This window comes from Equus asinus, chromosome 25 (assembly GCF_041296235.1).
Source record: "Equus asinus isolate D_3611 breed Donkey chromosome 25, EquAss-T2T_v2, whole genome shotgun sequence".
Taxonomy (NCBI): domain Eukaryota; kingdom Metazoa; phylum Chordata; class Mammalia; order Perissodactyla; family Equidae; genus Equus; species Equus asinus.
The window spans coordinates 28,266,013-28,285,054 of NC_091814.1; the positions used below are offsets into that span (position 1 = coordinate 28,266,013).

Consider the following 19,042-nt stretch of genomic DNA (forward strand, 5'->3'; position numbering starts at 1 on the left):
CTGATTCTCATCACCAGATAAGGACAGAAGATCATTTATGGTCAGTTAATCAGAAGGTAAAACTGTTAGAACTTTGCTTTGTGTCCTTTAGTTTTAAACTCATAAGATGATAAATAGTCATAAACATTCAGAGTTAGGAGAGGCCTGGAGACCTCACAGCCCTGATGTTATACGTGAGGAAACCAAGACCAAGAAGAAGGAAGGATCACCAGCTGCTCCTCCGGCCTCACCGCCCTCCGCAGTACAGCACCCTGCCACAGAGACTTTCCTTGAAACAAAAAGGAAGAAATCAGCTGTTTCTCAAAACCTTTCCAAGCCAGAATCTGAAGGTTCTATTTACTCAGCTGGGTTGGGGTGTGGTGAATAATTAAATTCAGCAGGAATGCACTTCAAAATAAAAATAAAAACACAGCCCAACCCCTTTGGCTCAAGTCCTGAGACCTCAGAAAAGAAAACCTATGAACATTTGCTAGAGATCAGAAAGCCTTTCTGTGCCTGATACAGGACTCCACACAGCTGTTGCAGAAAGGGGCGGGGGGGGGGGGGGTTTATAGTCAAACAAACGACTCCTTGTTTTTTAATTTTTTAAATTTTCAACAATGTTCTTACATCAACCAACATCCCCAAGGAAGGATTTTAGGAAAAATAAACAACTTTCATCATCATATAACTTACATCATATATGAAAAAATGTCATCTTCAACTTTGCTTTTCTTAATAACTCATGCCAACACCGCTCCACCCCTAGAGCATACTTTAGATACAGTGTATTCTTCTAAGACAGCCAGAGAGAAGGTGGGGGAGGAGGAGGGATTCTTAGGATACCTACTCAAGGCATGCCTTATTTGTATAAAAATGATGAAACCAAGAAAATTATGCCCTCTTGTGGCTGATTTGTTCTAGTTCACAAATGATCAACAGTAGTCTACTATTTCCTGAAACTCAAACAGACCTATATTCCAAGTGGAATTAAACTGTTTCTTTGTGCAATAACTGGAGAGAACAGATCCATGCAGACCGCAGGATGGCATTCCAAGACTTCTCCTTTGTTCAAGGTCATAGGCAGCTGCTTAGCGACAACGAAATCAGTATCCCTAAAAACGGGGAAGATTTTTCCAAAATAACCCACAGATTCTTAAGGATATTATAAAAATGTCTTCCAAATAAATGCATTAGATAGAATTTCTTTCCTAAATAGTGAGGTTTGTTTTGGACAAACTTAAGCCATCAGTTTCCACAAATAGGAGAAAATTCCTGATTTCCTTTCCGACTGTATTTGTGCCTCTGTTTCTTTAGCTGTGAGACAATGCTGATTTTTCCATTAAAAAAAGTAAAAAATAAACCAATGAAGAGAAGACTGATTTTCATTCTGTGTGTATTTTTTCTCTTCTTTTCCCTTAGTTTACACAGAAATGAGTATATAACAAATGTGTTACATCGTATGAGTTGCGGATATAGGTAATTTCATGATACCACAAAAAATGCCCACCGTGTTGTCCTAAAAGAGCAAAGCGGACACGGGTTTAGTGGGAAATGACCTCTGCTGATTGAGAGAATGACTCTCACATAACTGCGATTTCAATAACTTGGCAAGTAAGTGAATGTCAAAGATTTAAAACCGGCCAGGTTGCTAACTCCTTAGTCAACCCTATAATGATAATCATAATTATGATTATCATTATTATTGTTTTACATGCAAAGAAACTTAAAGGTAAGTCATTTAAATCACATCTTTTCCATTTGACCGGATCTGCGTGCGTAGCGAGTGGGCCAAGGGACCATTTCCTAACTTGCATCCTTTATGTCGCAAGTTGTGGCTGAAATGGACCAAATTATGTTTTACTCATTGGAAAGAATAAGTACGACTTTCCAAAATTTAACACACAGCGTTCTTGTTTTTCTAAGCTACTGCTAAAATGGAATCCTGTTCTTTATCTCGTTCAATGATCATTCTCACCTTTAAAGCACAGATAGACTTTCATTAGAATTATCACTTGCAAAGAGCATTCATAAAACAGTTCAAGATTTTTAATTTTATTTGCTGTTACTTTAGTGAAAAATAATGAATCACTATAGGATACTATTAACAAATTGAATTCTCTTTCTTTCTGACATTTCAGTGAAATTTTCTTTTCCTGTGTAAAGCAAAGATTTACTTCCCAAATTTTATTCATGTGTTTGCCAAAAAAGTGTCTACATTAAAAATATATGAGGATACATTTATCTTAAAAATCATCTCTAATTTTATCCTATTTAAAACTTCCAATTCAAAGAATGTAGCCAATTTTAAAACACAAAAGCATGGCCACTGAAATATTGCATGAAGAAATAAAATTAACATGTCGCTAATTAAGAATAAAAGGCAAGTCATTCATAATAATGAAAGTCAATATTTTAAGTTACGATGTTGTGGATAGCATGCCCAATGTTAAAAAGGGTGATCTGCCAATATTAGCTATTAAGACATTCTAAATTTAAGATATTAAAACAGTGGGGTGCTGGTTAGTGAATAGATAACCAAATAAAACAAATTAGAAGTCCAGAAAACAGATTTAGATATATGTTATAATCTACGTATCTATTGGGAATTTTTCTGGCTCCAAAGTTGAGTGGACAATAAATGACTCCCTTTCTAAAAATTGCTTTTGTCGTGTAGCATTGGAAATACAAAAAATAGTATATACCAACACACACACGTGCAATAAAATAGAATTCACACTCAAGATACGGTACCCAACTTCAGAATTAGAACATTACAAGTATTTTTGAAGTTATCTATGCATTCCTCCCTGATTCCATCCTTTTGCCTACCACACAGAATTAAACAATATTCTAAATTTAGTGCTTATTTTCTCTTCTGTTTATCCCCACATAGGGATATGGCTCTAAACAATATATTGCATGATGTGTTATTAGCTTTTTATAAGTAGTATCAGCTTCATAAAAACGGTAATTTTCTGTGACTTTCTTTACTCAGCACTACGATTCATCTTCCCTAGTGTGTGTGCTATTGTTTGTCTACTTTCATTACTTTTAATTATATGATTGTGCAAATATATCATGAGTTATCCATCATCAGATTGATGGCTGGTTGTTTCCAGTGTTTTGCTATTACTAACAGTGCTGCATAAACATGCTTGTATACGTCACCTTATTTTCGTTACCCAAGTTCAAGTCTGTCTCAAGGCCTTTGTGAGGCAGTCCTGATCACAGAAACCAGCCCGAGTGTGTCAAACCAAAGGATTTAATATAGGGAATTGGATGAAAAGATATTGGAAGGAGCAAGGGGGCGGGATCTGCAAGAGTGAAAGGAAAGGAAGAATGATACTCAGAGATCAGACGCTACTAATGCCCCAAGGCTGAAAGTCTCTGAATCCACCAGCTGCTGCACTGTTGGGTGTGGTGTTCCGGTACATAACGGATCTGCTGAGATGAGCTGCTTTGACCAGGCCTGGGCTTCTGAAAGGTGTTATCTCTGCAGTGCTGGAGGTAGAAACAGCTTGACCCCGTTATTTCTCAACCTGCAGCTGCCAGAAACTGCCAGGACCTGCCTCATTCTGAGAGCCAGAAGCATAAAGCATTTCCGTTTCTCTTGCCTACTGATCTCCTGAAAATTTCTTCTCCTGACTGAATCTTACCAAGGGCCAGATGGCAAAGTAGCACAAAACGTAATTTTCAGATTCCTACGCTCTGATAAAGTATTAAAGGGGAGATGTTGGGTTCAGAGATCGGCAAATAAGCAACACAAGCCCTCACTTCTAACTGAAAGCAGAAAATTTAGCTTAATTGTTCTCAGGTAAACTTGGCCAAGTAGTGATTTCTCAGTCATTTCAAATTTAATAACATTCAAAGCCAGAGTTCTTCAATTCTTTACTTTCTCTCAATCATAGTATTTAAATTCTAAGGGTGGATAACTAAATCCAAGAGTTGGAAAGAGGCCTACTCATTTGCTCGGGCCACCACAACAAGCAGCACAGGCTGGGTGGCTTAGACAGCGGAGAGTCATTTTCTCATCGTTCTGGAGGTTAGAAGTTTGAGATCAGTGTGTTGGCAGCCTTGGCTTCTTCTAAGTTCTCTCTCCTCGACTTCTTGGCTCAGAGACGGCCGTCCTCCTGCAGTGTCTTCACACGGTCTTTCTTCTGTGTGTGTGTCCCGATCTCCTCTTCTCATAAGGCATCCGTTATATTGGATTAGGACCCACCCACATTGATATCGACCCTGACATCAGTTTCCCCACGTTAAACCCAGCATATATGGCGTTAAAACCAAAACACTCATTCCCTGCTTACTCTCTGGCTTCCTGGCTCCAGAATCCACTATCCTCCATGGAGACGGACACCGTCAAGGACAAGCACCTGGACTATCTCCTCCCACAAAGAGATACAGACTGGTGGGAAAGCTGCTGACCAGCAAGGTCACAGGCTTCCTCCTCTCTGTAAATGTCTCAAGGCCGAAGACAGGCTGGTTGGGAAAGCTCCGACCAGCAAGGCCATATGCTCCCCCTCCCCTACCTAAAACCCCAAATAGAAACCCTTCCTTTTAGCTTTTTGGGGAGTTTGGGATTTCAGCGTTAGCTGCCCTCTCTCCTTGCTCAGCGCTGTGCAAAAATAAAGTTCCTACTTTCTTCCACCACCCCCGGTGTCAGAGATTGGCTTGCTGCGCAACGGGTGAGGGAACTCACTTCAGGTTCAGTAACAATTTGGCACCCCAGATGGGACAATGTCCCAGGTGGACGTCTCGCCTGTGGCACACCGGCCTCTGGCTAAAGGCCTCTCTTGGAAGCTGTCCTGCAGCTGCCTGAGCCCCTTGTCTCAGGGACAGCCCCTAGTGACTGGCTGCTAGCCAGACGTTGGCCCATGGCGCTTTTGCTTTGGTGGTGGAAGAAACCAGGTTTAGGACATAGGAAGACGTCTCTTGTAAGTAGCTGGTAGTTTTTGTTTTTGTCTTTGTGTTAACCTTCTCCAACAGGACCGGCTGGAAATAATGGGTACCCTGGCAGCCCTCTGGGCTCCATTTGTTTTGAAGTCGCCGCGATGCCCCGGCCAAATTTTGGTAAGTGCCCCGGGTGTGCACAACCGAGGTCCCTTGTCCTTGCTCACTTGGGAAGATCTGCATGGCGCATCTTCATTTGTTGGGCACCCACCGAGTGTAGGACACGGACTAAGCTGGGACTGGAGGCGCTTTGGTTTTTGGTTTTGGTCTTTGTTTTGGCTTCCGTTTGTGGCCGAGGGTTTTTGGGAATGTGCGCTTGTTTGGTATTTGTTGTTATCTGTCCGTTTGTCTGTCCTTTTAAAGGTGTCAACATGGGAGATGCTGCATTTATCCCACCTAAGAGCCCCTTTGGGAAAAACTTTGGCTGGTGGTCGACCTAGAGCTATAAGCCAATGTCTAAAGAGGGATGATTTTCTTTTGTAACACCATGTGGCCACAATATTCTTTAGACTCCGGACAGAAAAAAAAATGGCCAAACGATGGATCGTCAAGTTGGGAAACTTTTAGAGAGCTCTTATGATAAACAACTGTTTTATTGGCACCTATGAAAAGCCCAAATTAAGAGGAAACTATAATGACTAGTCTTAAGAACTTAATCCAACTTGGGGTCTCAGCTTCTCGTAGTCTTACAGATGCTAATGAAAATGTTAAGTTAACAAAGAGAAATCAGAAATGGAAGAGTCACAGGACTCGCCCCAATGGGATACATGGAACAGATATGGATGAAGTTAAAACAAAGGTTTTAATGAAACACTGCCTAAGGTTGGATGGGCTAAAGGGACCGCCCTATTGGCTCCCCAACATTAAAGGACATCAGACAAACCTGTTCTATTTACCCCAGTTTGAAAAATTTAAAAGGTCAGGAGGCAGAAATCAAAGTGAGAAACCTGACCAACAATTGTTTGGGGCAACAGTTAGGCTACTGAGATTAATAAGACTATAAAGATTAAAGTGTTTAAGCTAATGTTATATGCGAGGTTATGTCAACTTCGCCTGGATGTTTTCTTTGGGAACAAATGTTATGTCTAACTAGGAATGCTTCTGCTGAACAATATTGTAATACCAAAACCTGTTAATAGAATTCTAATGTAAGTTATAATTAAAAGTATAAGGGTTAGTAAAAGTAAGATAAAGTTTTGTAAAAATTGATATACTTAAACAGGCCAATTTCAGTTCACACAAACTGGTGTATGCAATTGGAAAAGCTAGCTGCAACAATGGGGAGGCTGTTTTAATCTTTTGAGGCTTCTAAATAATATTAGAAATACTTTACTTCCTCTTTAAGAGAAAATAATTAAATAATTAAACATGCCAGCAGCCACCTCAAATCTGCTGCTTTTTTCTACTCTCTTGCTGAGCTTCCCAGCAAGCTGAGCTTCGCTTCAACTCCCCCAAAATTTATGATCTAAAATTGAACGAGTAAAAATAAGTAAACTTCTGAGATAATTTAGAATTGTAATGGCCATTCTGAAAACCCGTTTCAGAAGAGGGTTCAAAATCTCTCCTAATGGAACGCAGTCTTTAATGAATATGCAAAAACTTCTAAGAGACAAGGTTATTTAACATGATATAAAATGATCTTTGATGAATAAAAGCCTGTTTAAGTTTGCTGGTTTCATTTAAAATGAACATGTCCTCAAAGTTATCAGCATTGGCTATAATGCAGACATACAGCCTGGGTTTACTGGTCAAATGAGCTCATGTCATCTCTGTCACAAAATTTATCAGCAAAACTCACAACTCAGTATAATAGCTAATTTTGCTTAATGTCTCATGGAGTTTTTGTAGACGATCTAAATATAATTGTTAAGAACAAGTAAACTAAATAAATATACATATAATTATATGTATAATAATTATGATATATGTATTTAAACAACTGAGGATAATACTTCACTGCTGTAATGTCACATGAAGTTTTTAAGAGTAATTGTTAAAACTGGGTAAGAGTTTTAAGTACAATAATTATGTTTTATAGTCTGTATACTTAAAAAACAGCTTCCAAAATCTTTTTGGAAACTTAAATTTTATAGTTTTACTAAGTTAAATTAAATAATAACGGTTTGTTGGGTATCTAGGTCATTTCCAAGTAAGATAAAATATTAAAGGTTAACTACTAAGCATATATTTATCTGCCTTTGGTTTCTTATATCAAAGAGACTAAAAAATGCTTAGGTTTATTGATAAACATGCTTTATTTGTGCTGAAAAATTTTCCATGAGGAAACATATATTTCTAAAAGGTCTGTATACAAGGAAAGTAAAATATATGTTTTCAGTAAAAAGATACAAAGAATGGGAATATTTTTGTTTCTTGAGTTGAGAAAGATAAATTTGTCCTAAAGTGCTGGGACAAATTCTGAAGGTAAAAAAGTAACCAAAGGTTTGTAAAAGGAAAGCCCTAAAGAGGTTTATGTCTGGTCAAGTTGGCCAGGAGTAAAGTAAATCCAATTAAGTAAATAAACTTATATGTCAAAAGTAAACTGACACAGGGGCTGGCCCCGTGGCCGAGTGGTTAAGTTCGCGCGCTCCGCTGCAGGCGGCCCAGTGTTTCGTTAGTTCAAATCCTGGGCGCGGACATGGCACTGCTCATCAGACCACGCTGAGGCAGCGTCCCACATGCCACAACTAGAAGGACCCACAACGAAGAATATACAACTATGTACCGGGGGAGCTTTGGGGAGAAAAAGGAAAAAATAAAAGCTTTAAAAAAAAAAAAAAAGTAAACTGATACAAAATTAAAACTTGGTTTCCTCTTTCTTAAAAGGATAATTTTCCTAAATTTTTAATCTGATCTTTATAAAAAGATTATAAAAAGGCTGTTTTTTGTTGACTATTTTAACTGTTTCCCCTTGACTGTTTCTATTGTCACTTTGAATAGATACCTGAACATGGTTTCGCAGTGAACTTTGTCTCCTATCTAAACAAATGTTTTAAAGCTTTTAGTATTTCTGACAAGCTTCCCCACACACACAAATATTCAAGTCTTGAATAAAAGCTTTCTTTTTACCTGGAAGAGGAGAGAGAGTTTCTTTGGGGATTTTCAGAGGGCCCCTGGGACTTCTCAGAGAAAGCTCTCTTCCTATAAGAAAAATAATGCTAAACTAATAAGCCTTATTTTTTTTGTTAAATTACATGAGAAACGTTGTCAAATAAGTAATGATAAGCTTTCTTAAATGGTATTATGTAAATGAGTGTTATTGATACATATATTTAAAAAATTATCTGAGCTGTTCTGATTGCCAGCTATAATCCTGGTTATTATCTCAAAATGTTGTATATCACAGACATGGTCAAATGCCTTTGTCAATTACCATTTTTGTACGTTTTGTTATTTGTGAACAGTGGCTATTTTACTTTGATGTTTTGGCAAATATGTTTCATCTGCAGAGAAATTCATGGAAAGGACTCTGACACTCTGGAATACAGGTTTCCAGTAAACGTTCAGATTGTAAAACTAAACTGGGTAAGAATTACAGAACTCCAACAGAGAAACTGATGACCTCACAAACTGCTGACAGAAGATTAAGATCAAGAACTGATTACACAGGACAGAATAAACTGATAGGGATGATTATAACTTTAATGACTTTTTGATTGAGATATTGCTGATTTTTGATGTTTTGCTTTTTTCAGAGTGAAGAAAACTTTTTTTCTCTATTCTCTGAAAGAACTATGACTTGCAACAATTTATAAACAAAATTGAAACATTTGTCTTTTCCTCCCTATCTGAGCCCCCCAAAACGCAAAAACTTCTGATAAGTAAGTATTCTTATTCTTATGGCAATATAGTTGTTTGCATAAGTGCAATAAGAATCTGTTCTTCTTTCAACAGGACACAATTGGAAACAGTGGTTATATTACCAAGGCTTTGACTGGAACATCATGTTTGAAAAAACAGATGGGCTTGAGTATAACAAGACAGCTTTTGAGGAATGAAGGTTGACATTCTGGAATAAAGCCACTTGGAAATATTGGCCTGGTACTGTGCTTATGGGTTCTGTAACCTGGTAAGGTTGAGCAAAGAATGTCACTCCCTCTGGCAGGTACCAGGAACCTCAATATTTTGGGGAACCTCACGAAGAGAGAGATTCACCCAAATCTGCAGGTACTGCAGGCAGAATGTGATACAGGTCCTTTGCTTGGCTTTCCTTGAGAGGCCTTTAAAGATCAACCTGAGATTCCATATAAGGTTCCAGCAAAGCAGATTTAAAAGAGCCTATATGATAAATTACTATTCTTGCTATGCTTATTAAATAGTTAAATAATTATGCCAAATTTATTAAAACTATACATTTTGCAAACCAGAGTGAAATTGAGGGTGATTTTAGGGAGGAAGATTATGTTTCAATGGACACTATAATACATGTTTATAGATATTAGACTTTAGTTTTTTCAATTGTCTTTGAAATTTTTATTTTACTTCTGTTAACTGGACTGGATCTTGAATTCTTCACCTCCTGAAATATCTGGCTAAAAGCCTCCAAACTGAGATTTTCAGGGTTTTTTCCCCCATTATTTTCATTTAGAGTCATTGAAAACTAAATGTGCCCTTTTTCTAAAGCCTTACAAACTGAAGCTGGAGGACCTAATAGAAACTTCAGAGAGATTCATGTCTGCTGCTGTGTAAGCCACTCAAAAAGCTACCTGAGTGCCCGATGACACCATGAGAGACATTTCAAACTGCAGAAGATGCTTCGACCCTGACTTCCAGGACTCTTGATTGGCTGCCCCCTGGGCTCAGAAACTGCTTTATAATTTGCTCCAACGATTAACCTTGTTTTTCTCTTTTTGTTTCTCTAGAAAAACTTCGTATTAAATACCTGGTTACTAACTTACATGATACAGGCCCACCTTCAGGAGCCCACCAGCATCACCGCCTTATTAAAAGACTGGTTCAATGAGATGAAATGACCTATGCCCCATTTCAGCAGGAAGTAGCTAGATCCGTCGCCGCCCCAAATCCCTCAAGATTGAGGGAGGACATAAAATAGGGGGGAGTTGATATCGACCCTGATATCAGTTTCCCCACATTAAACTCAGCATGTATGGGGTTAAAACCAAAACACTCATTCCCTGCTTACTCTCTGGCTTCCTGGCTCCAGAATCCACTATCCTCCATGGAGACAGACACCGTCAAGGACAAGCACCTGGACTATCTCCTCCCGCAAAGAGATACGGGCTGGTGGGGAAGCTCCGACCAGCAAGGCCATATGCTCCCCCTCCCCTACCTGAAACCCCAAATAGAAACCCTTCCTTTTAGCTTTTCGGGGAGTTTGGGATTTCAGCGTTAGCTACCCTCTCTCCTTGCTCAGCGCTGTGCAAAAGTAAAGTTCCTACTTTCTTCCACCACCCCCGGTGTCAGAGATTGGCTTGCTGTGCAACGGGTGAGGGAACTCACTTCATGTTTGGTAACAACATGACCTCCTTTCACCTCAGTTACTTCTTCAAAGGCACTGTCTTCAAACACAGTCACAGGCTGAGGTACTAGGAGTTAGGACCTTGTCATATGAATTTTGAGGGGGACACAATTCCGTAACAAGAGGGAAGGGAATATGTTGTTTCTAGACATTTTCTTTCTTCCACTGGAATACACTCAAATGAATACAAAGTCCCCTCCTAGTGTTTATCCTCTTTTCCTACTGTGTCTGTTGAGTACCCATCATCCAGCCATAAGTTCTTCTCGGGTTGTTCTTTGTTCTAAATGCAAGGCTCCTTTGGGATCATCAGCCCCCTCTCAGATCCTTACATGCCACGTTCTCCCTTGATACTCCAACGTCTGTGAAAAATAGGGGATGGGAATGCTGGTGGCTTTCTTGGGTCCTCCTATGGCTAAACATGTGAGTCTCTCGCTTCTACTTACCGACTCTACACCTTGAATTATGGTGCACAACTGTAAGGCTGCTAGCTCCAGAGGTCCAGAGGTAAGGCCCTAATCTCCTTTACTATGGTCTTACCAAATATACAGGATATTTTATCATCCCCAGACTTGGTCAAACCTTGGTAAGCTGGAGGAAACCCGTATTCCCATCTAATTTTTTTTGCCTCTTCCACAAAATCCTCACTTCCCAGAAGGGTAAAACTTCATGTAGGCCTTGAGTAGGGAGAATCTGGTTTTTCATCTATTTTCTTTCTTGTCTCTCATTTATGGTATCTACTTTATTACTGAGGATTTACAAGGTTGAAAACAAACAGATTTTTTTTTTGTGCAAATACAAAGGCTTGCCTTTTGAGATCCTGCTAGGAGTTCTAAGAAATCTGTTTGGAAATCTTCAAGCTCAAAATGGATTCTCTTTGTTTCAGGGCATTCCTTTGGGTCTTCTTCAATTAATGACCCCATAGGGCCTGGAATACTAGTGACTCAGTGAATGGTGGCTCCTGAGGTAACCAGGAACAAGTGAGATAAAAATATCTGTTCCCCAAAAAATGTTATCTCCAAAATATATGTGATGTATATATATATTCAAAGATGGTACTTTAAATTAGTGAGACAAAGATAAATAATCATTATTAGAATATAATAATTAATTAAATATTGGGAAAATTTAGTACCTTTTCTTTTACAACATTCCCCCAAATAGAATGCATTTATTAATGTTTCGAATGTAAAAATGAACCAACGGGTTCTATGAAAACTGACGATTCAGAATTAAAATAAAAATGAATCTAGAACCCTGCTTCACACCTACACAAAAATAATTACAGTTGGATTTCGGATCTCAAAGTGAAAGGTAAAACAATAAATCCCTTGAAGCCAACAAGGGAGAACATCTTCATGACTTGGAGGAGGCAAAGATAGCTTGAACACTACAAGAAGCTGCTAATCATAAAGGAATGACTTGAAAAATTGGACTAGGTTAGATTAAGAATTTCTGGTCATCAAAAGGCACCATTAACACAGGAAAAGGACATCCACAGGGTGAGAGAAGATATATGCAATCCTTGTATTTCACAAAGTCTCAGAATTCAGAGTATTGTTCAAGTGATTGAGAAAAAGACAGACAATCCAATAGAAAAATGGTCTACTGACTTGAGCAGACTCAAAGGTTTTCAAAGGGCCAATAACTTCTGTAGTCATTAAAGAAATGCAAATTAAAACCTCAATGTGATTTCACTACATATTTACCAGAAGGACTAAAAGAAAAAGGTAAATTGCCAATAGTTGGTAAGGATGAAAGGATCAGAACTCTCATACACTGTGGGCAGAAAGTGTAAATTTATATAACCACTTTGGAAAATTCTTTACCATGATTTCCTAAACACTAAATATATGCATACCCTATAACCAGAAATTCTATGCATAGATAGAGCCCGAGAAAAATTTATACATAGGTCCATCAAAATAAATGTACAATAACATTCCCTGGCAAAATTATGTAAAATAATCTCACATCAGAAGCCATGCAAACTGTCCTCAACAATAGACTGGAGAACATATTGTAGGCAGTTCACACAATCCAAGGTTACACGGCAATAAAAATAAATAAAGGGCAACTATACCACCGATTTACACGAATTTCGGAAAACCAGTGGTTAGTGAAAGCAGACAGACACACACAGTATAATTCATAATTAATCTTGTTTTTCCCCAGAGGTAGACAAGTTGACTTTAAGATTCATATAGAAAATTACCGTGCAAGATTAGGAGAATTGACTTTTGTGATCGTGACTCTTCCAAACAGTAACAGGGAACATCCTTCCATCGGTGTCTTTCCAGAATGTTTTAAACCTTTTCTCATAGCATTTGTAGATTTTTAAATATTTGTTCTAAATATTTTACTTTATGGCTGATATTGTAAATGAAGTTTCTCTCTCATTATGTCTTCTAACTGGATATTGTTTGTATGTGTAGAAGCTATTGCTTTCTGTATGTTAATTTTATATTCTGCCAATTTTCTAAATTCTTTTATTCTTTCTTTACTTTATCATGAATTCTTTTGCATTATTCATGAATACTATCATATGATTGTTGTTATCTGGTCTACGAAATTTGGGGTGGAAATCTTTAATAACTTTTTTCTTCTCTAGAAAGTGAACCTTTCTATCTCTACTGGGATAGATATCGGTGAATTGTATTTTCCTAGAATGCTGTCTGTTTCATTTAGGGTTACAAAGTTATTTGTGTAGAGTCAGACAAAATAGTGATTTAATTTTTAATATTTTTGTTTCAATAATTCTTACCAGTTGTAATTTATTATGTTGATGCTTTCTTTCTTTTATGTTTTTAAAAATTTTTTAATTTACTTTTTATTTGAAATCACATTTAGCAAGCAGGCACAAAGCAGTAGGATATCAACTGTTTCTGGCTTTTGTTTAGTTTTCTTATGGTGAGGAAGATTGGCCCTGAGTTCACCTCTGTGCCAATCTTCCTCTGTTTCATTTGTAGGATGCCACTCCAGCATGGATTGCCAAGTGGTGCTAGGTCTGCGGCCAGGATGCAAACCTGTGAACGCTGGGCCCTGATGTAGAGTGCATGAACTTAATCACTACACCAGGCCGGCCCCCTTTCTTTTTTTTTTAGGATTTGTTTTGGTAATTTAATCATTTTCACCCTTCGCTTTTTACTAATATAAAAACATAAAGCTTTACATTTTCTTCTGATTATAACTTTAATTAGAGCCAATAACGTCTGATAGGTAGTGCTGAACTCTTTTTTCAGAAATTCTTCAAATTAATTTGCTATTTCCTCTCTCTCCAATAAATGAGTACTTTTGGGTTTTTGTTGTTGTTGTTGTTGTTTTGTTTTATTTACATTTCATTAAGATTATGACAGTTCACAATTTGTGAAATTTCAGTTGTACACTATTCTTTGTTAGCCATGTTGTAGGTGCACCCCTTCACCCTTTGTGCCCACCCACCCAAACCCCTTTCCCCTGGTAAACACTAATCTGTTCTCTTTGTCTACATGTTTAACTTCCACATATGAGTGGAGTCATACGGAGATTGTCTTTCTCTATCTGGCTTATTTTACGTAACATAGTACCCTCGAGGTCCGTCCATGTTGTGGTGAATGGGATGATTTTACCCTTTTTCATGGCTGAGCAGTATTCCATTGAATATATATATACCATATCTCCTTTATCCAATCATCAGTTGATGGGCACTTAGGTTGCTTCCACGTCTTGGCTATTGTAAATAATGCTGCAATGAACACAGGGGTGCATGGGACTTTCAGAACTGCTGATTTCAAGTTTTTTGGATAGATACCCAGTAGTGGGATGCCTGGGTCATAAGGTATTTCTATTTTGAATTTTTTGAGAAATCTCCAAACTGTTTCCATAGTGGTTGCAGCAGTTTGCATTCCCACGAGCAGTGTATGAGGGCTCCTTTTTCTCCACACCTCTCCAACATTTCTCACTTTTTGTTTCGCTTATTTTTGCCATTCTAACAGGTGTAAGATGATATCTCAGTGTAGTTTTGATTTGCATTTCCCTGATGATTTGTGATGATGAGCATCTTTTCATGTGTCTATTGGCCATCTGTATGTCTTCTTTAGAGAAATGTCTGTTCAAGTCTCCTGCCCATTTTTTGATCGGGTTGTTTGATTTTTTGTTGTTGAGTTGTGAGAGTTCTTTATATATTATGGATGTTAAGCATTTGTCAGACTTGCAAATATTTTTTCCCAGTTAGTGGGTTGTTCTTTCATTTCAATCTTGTTTTCATTTGCCTTGAAGAAGCTCTTTAGTCTGCTGAAGTCCCATTTGTTTATTCTTTCTATTGTTTCCCTTGTCTGAGAAGACCTGGTGTCCAAAAACATCCTTTTAATACTGATGTTAAAGAGTGTACTGCCTACGTTTTCTTCCAGAAGCCTTATGGTTTCAGGTCTCACCTCTAGGTCTTTGATCCATTTTGAGGTTATTTTGGTGAATGGTGAAAAAGAATGGTTGATTTTCATTCTTTTACATATGGCTTTCCAGTTTTCCCAGCACCATTTGTTGAAAAGACGTTCTTTTCTCCATTGTATGCCCTTACTCCTTTGTTGAAGATAAGCTGTCCATAGATGTGTGGTTTTATTTCTGGGCTTTCAATCCTGTTCCATGGATCTGTGCACCTGTTTTTGTACCCGTACCATGCTGTTTTGATTCCTGTAGCTTTGTAGTATGTTTTGAAGTCAGGGATTGCAATGCCTCCCGTTTTGTTCTTTTTTCTCAGGATTGCTTTAGCAATTCGGGGTCTTTTCTTGCCCCATATGAATTTGAGGATTCTTTGTTCTAATTCTGTAAAGAATGTCATTGGGATTCTGATTGGGCTAGTGTTGAATCTGTAGATTGCTTTAGGTAGAACGGACACTTTAACTATATTTCTTCTTCCAATCCATGTACATGGAATGTCTTTCCATCTCCTTATGTTGTCGTCCAATTCTCTCATAAAGGCCTGGTAATTTTCATTCCATAGGTCCTTCACTTCCTTTGTTAAATTTACCCTGAGGGATTTTATTCTTTTTGTTGTGATTGTGAATGGGATTGTGTTCTTGAATTCTTTTTCTGTTTGTTCGTAATTAGAATATAGAAATGCTACTGATTTATGCAAATTCATTTTATACCCTGCAAGTTTGCTGTAGTTGTTGATTACTGCTAAGAGTTTTCCTATGGATTCTTTGGGGTTTCCTAGATATAAGAGCATGTCATCTGCAAACAAAGAGAGTTTCACTTCTTCCCTCCCTATTTGGATTCCTTTTATTCCTTTTTCTTGCCTGATTGCTCTGGCCAGGACCTCCAGTACTATGTTAAAGAAGAGTGGTGATAGAGGGCATCCTTGTCTCGTTCCTGTTTTCAGGGGGATGGTGCCCAGTTTTTGCCCACTGAGTATGATGTTGGCTGTGGGTGTGTCATATGTGGCCTTTATTATGTTGAGGTAGTTCCCTTCCAGGCCCATTTTGTTCAGAGTTTTTATCATAAATGGCTGTTGGATCTTGTCAAGTGCTTTCTCTGTATCTATTGAGATGATCATGTGGTTTGTATTCCTCAGTTTGTTGATGTGTTGTATCACGTTGACACATTTGTGGATGTTGAACCATCCCTGTGTCCCTGGTATGAATCCCACCTGATCAGGATGTATGATCCTTTCGATGAATTGCTGAATTCTGCTTGCCAAAATTGTGTTGAGAATTTTGGCATCTATGTTCATCAGTGATATTGGCCTGTCGTTCTCTTTTTTCATGGTGTCCTTGTCAGGCTTTGGTATCAGTGTGATGTGGGCCTCTAGAATGTGTTAGGAAGGGTTTTATCCTCCCTAATTTTTTGGAATAGCTTGAAAAGCATAGGTATTAAATCCTCCTGAAAGTTTGGTAGAATTCCCCAGGAAAGCCATCTGGTCTTGGGCTTTTATTCTTTGGGATATTTTTGATGGCTGTTTCAATCTCTTTCCTTGTGATTGGTCTGTTCAGATTGTCTGCTTCTTCTTGAGTGGGCTTTGGGAGATTGCAGGAGTCCAAGAACGTATCCATTTCCTCTAGGTTATCCATTCTGTTGGCATAGAGTTTTTAGTAGTATTCTCTTATAATCCGCTGTATTTCTGCAGAGTCTGTTGTTATTTCTCCTCTTTCATTGCTGATTTTGGTTATTTGAGCTTTCTCCCTTTTTTTCTTTGTAAGTCTGGTTAGGGGTTTGTCAATTTTATTTCTCTTCTCAAAGAACCAGCTCTTTGTTTCATTGATCCTTTCTACTGCCTTTTTCGTTTCAAGAGTATTTATTTCTGCCCTGATTTTTATTATTTCTCTCCTTCTGCTGACTTTGGGCTTTATTTGTTCTTCTTTCTCTAGTTCAGTTAGGTGTCGTTTAAGATTGCTTTTTTGGGATGTTTCTTGTTTGTTAAGATGTGCCTTTATTGTGATGAATTTTCCTCTGAACACGGCTTTTGCTGTATCCCATATGAGTTGGTATGGCATGTTATCATTTTCATTTGTCTTCAGGCATTTTTTTATTTCTTCTTTAATTTCTTCAAAGATCCATCGCTTGTTCAGTAGTGTATTGTTTAGTCTCCACATCTTTGTGCCTTCCTCAGCTTTTTTCTTGTAAGGAACTTCTAGCCTTATAGCATTATGATCAGAGAAGATGCTTGTTATTATTTCATTTTTTTTTTTATTTGTAGAGGCTTGCCTTGTTTCCCAACATATGCTCTATCCTTGAGAATGTTCCACATGCACTGGAGAAGAATGTGTATTCTGCTTTTTTAGGATGAAGTGCTTTATGTATGACTATTAAGTCCAAAGGTTTTAGTTTTTTGTTTAGCTCCACTATTTCGTTGGTGATTTTCTGTCTGGATGATCTGTCCATTGATGTGAGTGGGCTATTGAGATCTCCCACTATTACTGTGTTGTTTTTAACATCTTCCTTTAGGTCTGTTAAGAGTTGCGTTATGAACCTTGGTGCTCCTATGTTGGGTGCATAGATATTTATAAGCGTTATTTCTTCTTGTTGAAGTGTCCCTTTGATCATTATATGTGGTCCCTCTGTGTCTCTCTTTACCTGTCTTATTTTGAAATCCGCTCTGTGTGATATAAGAATTGCAACACCTGCTTTTTTTTGCTTGCTATTAGCTTGAAGTACTGTCCTCCACCCCTTCACCCTGAGCCTGTGTTTGTCCTTGGGGCTGAGGTGTGTTTCCTGGAGGCAACAAATTGTTGGATCTTGTTCTTTCACCCATTTTGCCACTCTGTGTCTTTTTATTGGAGAGTTCAATCCTTTTATATTGAGAGTGATTATTGATGCAGGTGGACTTAAAGCTGTCAATCTGTTGCTCATTATCTGGTTTTCCTGCGTTTCTCTTCCTGTGTGCTTTAGCCTACCCATTTAACACTGCAATGTTTTATGCTGGGTTTCTTAGATTTTTCCTTACGTGTGTTTTGTGGCTGTGTTCTGTTTGTTAGTTTACTGGCTACCCTGAAGTTTGTATTTAGAATCTCATGTATAATACATTTTATTCTCTGGTGGTCTCTTACTTACATGGCCTAGACTGATTTAGTCCCTTTGCTCTTCCCCTCCTCAATTATTATTTTCATTTCTTGTTCCAACTCGTGTTATGAGTTTGTAGTTAGAGTGATAAGATCGTCTTTGCTTTGGTAGTTTCCTTCCCTTTATCCTAATGCTATAGTCGAACATTTGCTATCCTATTCTGGTTCTATCTATCTGGTTCCCTACTCTGTGGTTTGTCACCCCTTTTTCCCTTTTTTCTTCTTTCAGGTATGAGAGCCTTCTTGAGGATTTCTTGTAGTGGAGGACTTTTGGTTACAGATTCCCGTAACTTTTGTTTCTCTGGAAAAGATTTAATTTCTCCCTCATATCTGAAGGATATTCTTGCAGGATAGAGTATTCTTGGCTGAAGATTTTTTTTGTTTGTTTTTGTTTAAAGATTTTATTTTTTCCCTTTTCTCCCCAAAGCCCCCCGGTACATAGTTGTATATTCTTTGCCGTGGGTCCCTCTAGTTGTGGCATGTGGGACGCTGCCCCAGCGTGGTCTGATGAGCAGTGTCATGTCCGTGCCCAGGATTCAAACCAACGAAACACTGGGCTGCCTGCAGCGGAGCGCGCGAACACAACCACTCGTCCACGGGGCCAGCCCCTTGGCTGAAGATTTTTATCGTTTAAACTTTTGAATATGTCACTCCATCCTCTCCTGGCTTGTAAGGTTCCTGTGGAGAAATCTGCTGAAAGTCTGATAGGAGCTCCTTTGTAGGTTATTTTCTTCTGTCTTGCTGCCCTGAGTATTCTTTCTTTGTCTTTCTTTTTAGCCATTTGTACTACTACATGCCTTGCAGTAGGTCTTTTTACATTGACAAATCTAGGAGATCTGAAAGCTTCCTCCACACACATTTCTCCCTCAATCCCTAGATTTGGGAAGTTCTCTTCTAGAATTTCATTAAGCACACTTTCTGCTCCATTTTCCTTTTCCACGTTCTCGGGAATTCCTATGATCCTTAACTTCTTTCTCCTCATTGAATCCGCTTTCTCTCGGAGATTTTCCTCATTCTTTTTAATTCTTAGTTCTCTTTCCTCCTCTGCCTGGAGCCATTCAGCCTGTCTATCTTCGATTATGGTAATTTGCTCCTCTAT

The 19,042-nt window shown here is 38.3% G+C and overlaps 1 long non-coding RNA gene across 2 annotated transcripts; it reads left to right on the plus strand.

The window, feature by feature from the left end:
- The first annotated feature begins 4,429 nt into the window (after positions 1-4,429).
- Positions 4,430-9,001, plus strand: LOC123280613 (uncharacterized). 2 transcript variants are annotated; one of them, XR_011498193.1, is made up of 4 exons: positions 4,552-5,052; positions 8,382-8,457; positions 8,628-8,753; positions 8,827-9,001. It is a non-coding gene; the product is annotated as an uncharacterized lncRNA (long non-coding RNA). The 2 variants fall into 2 exon arrangements; XR_011498192.1 differs by lacking the exon at positions 8,382-8,457 and having other exon boundaries at positions 4,430-5,052.
- Positions 9,002-19,042: the final 10,041 nt, after the last annotated feature.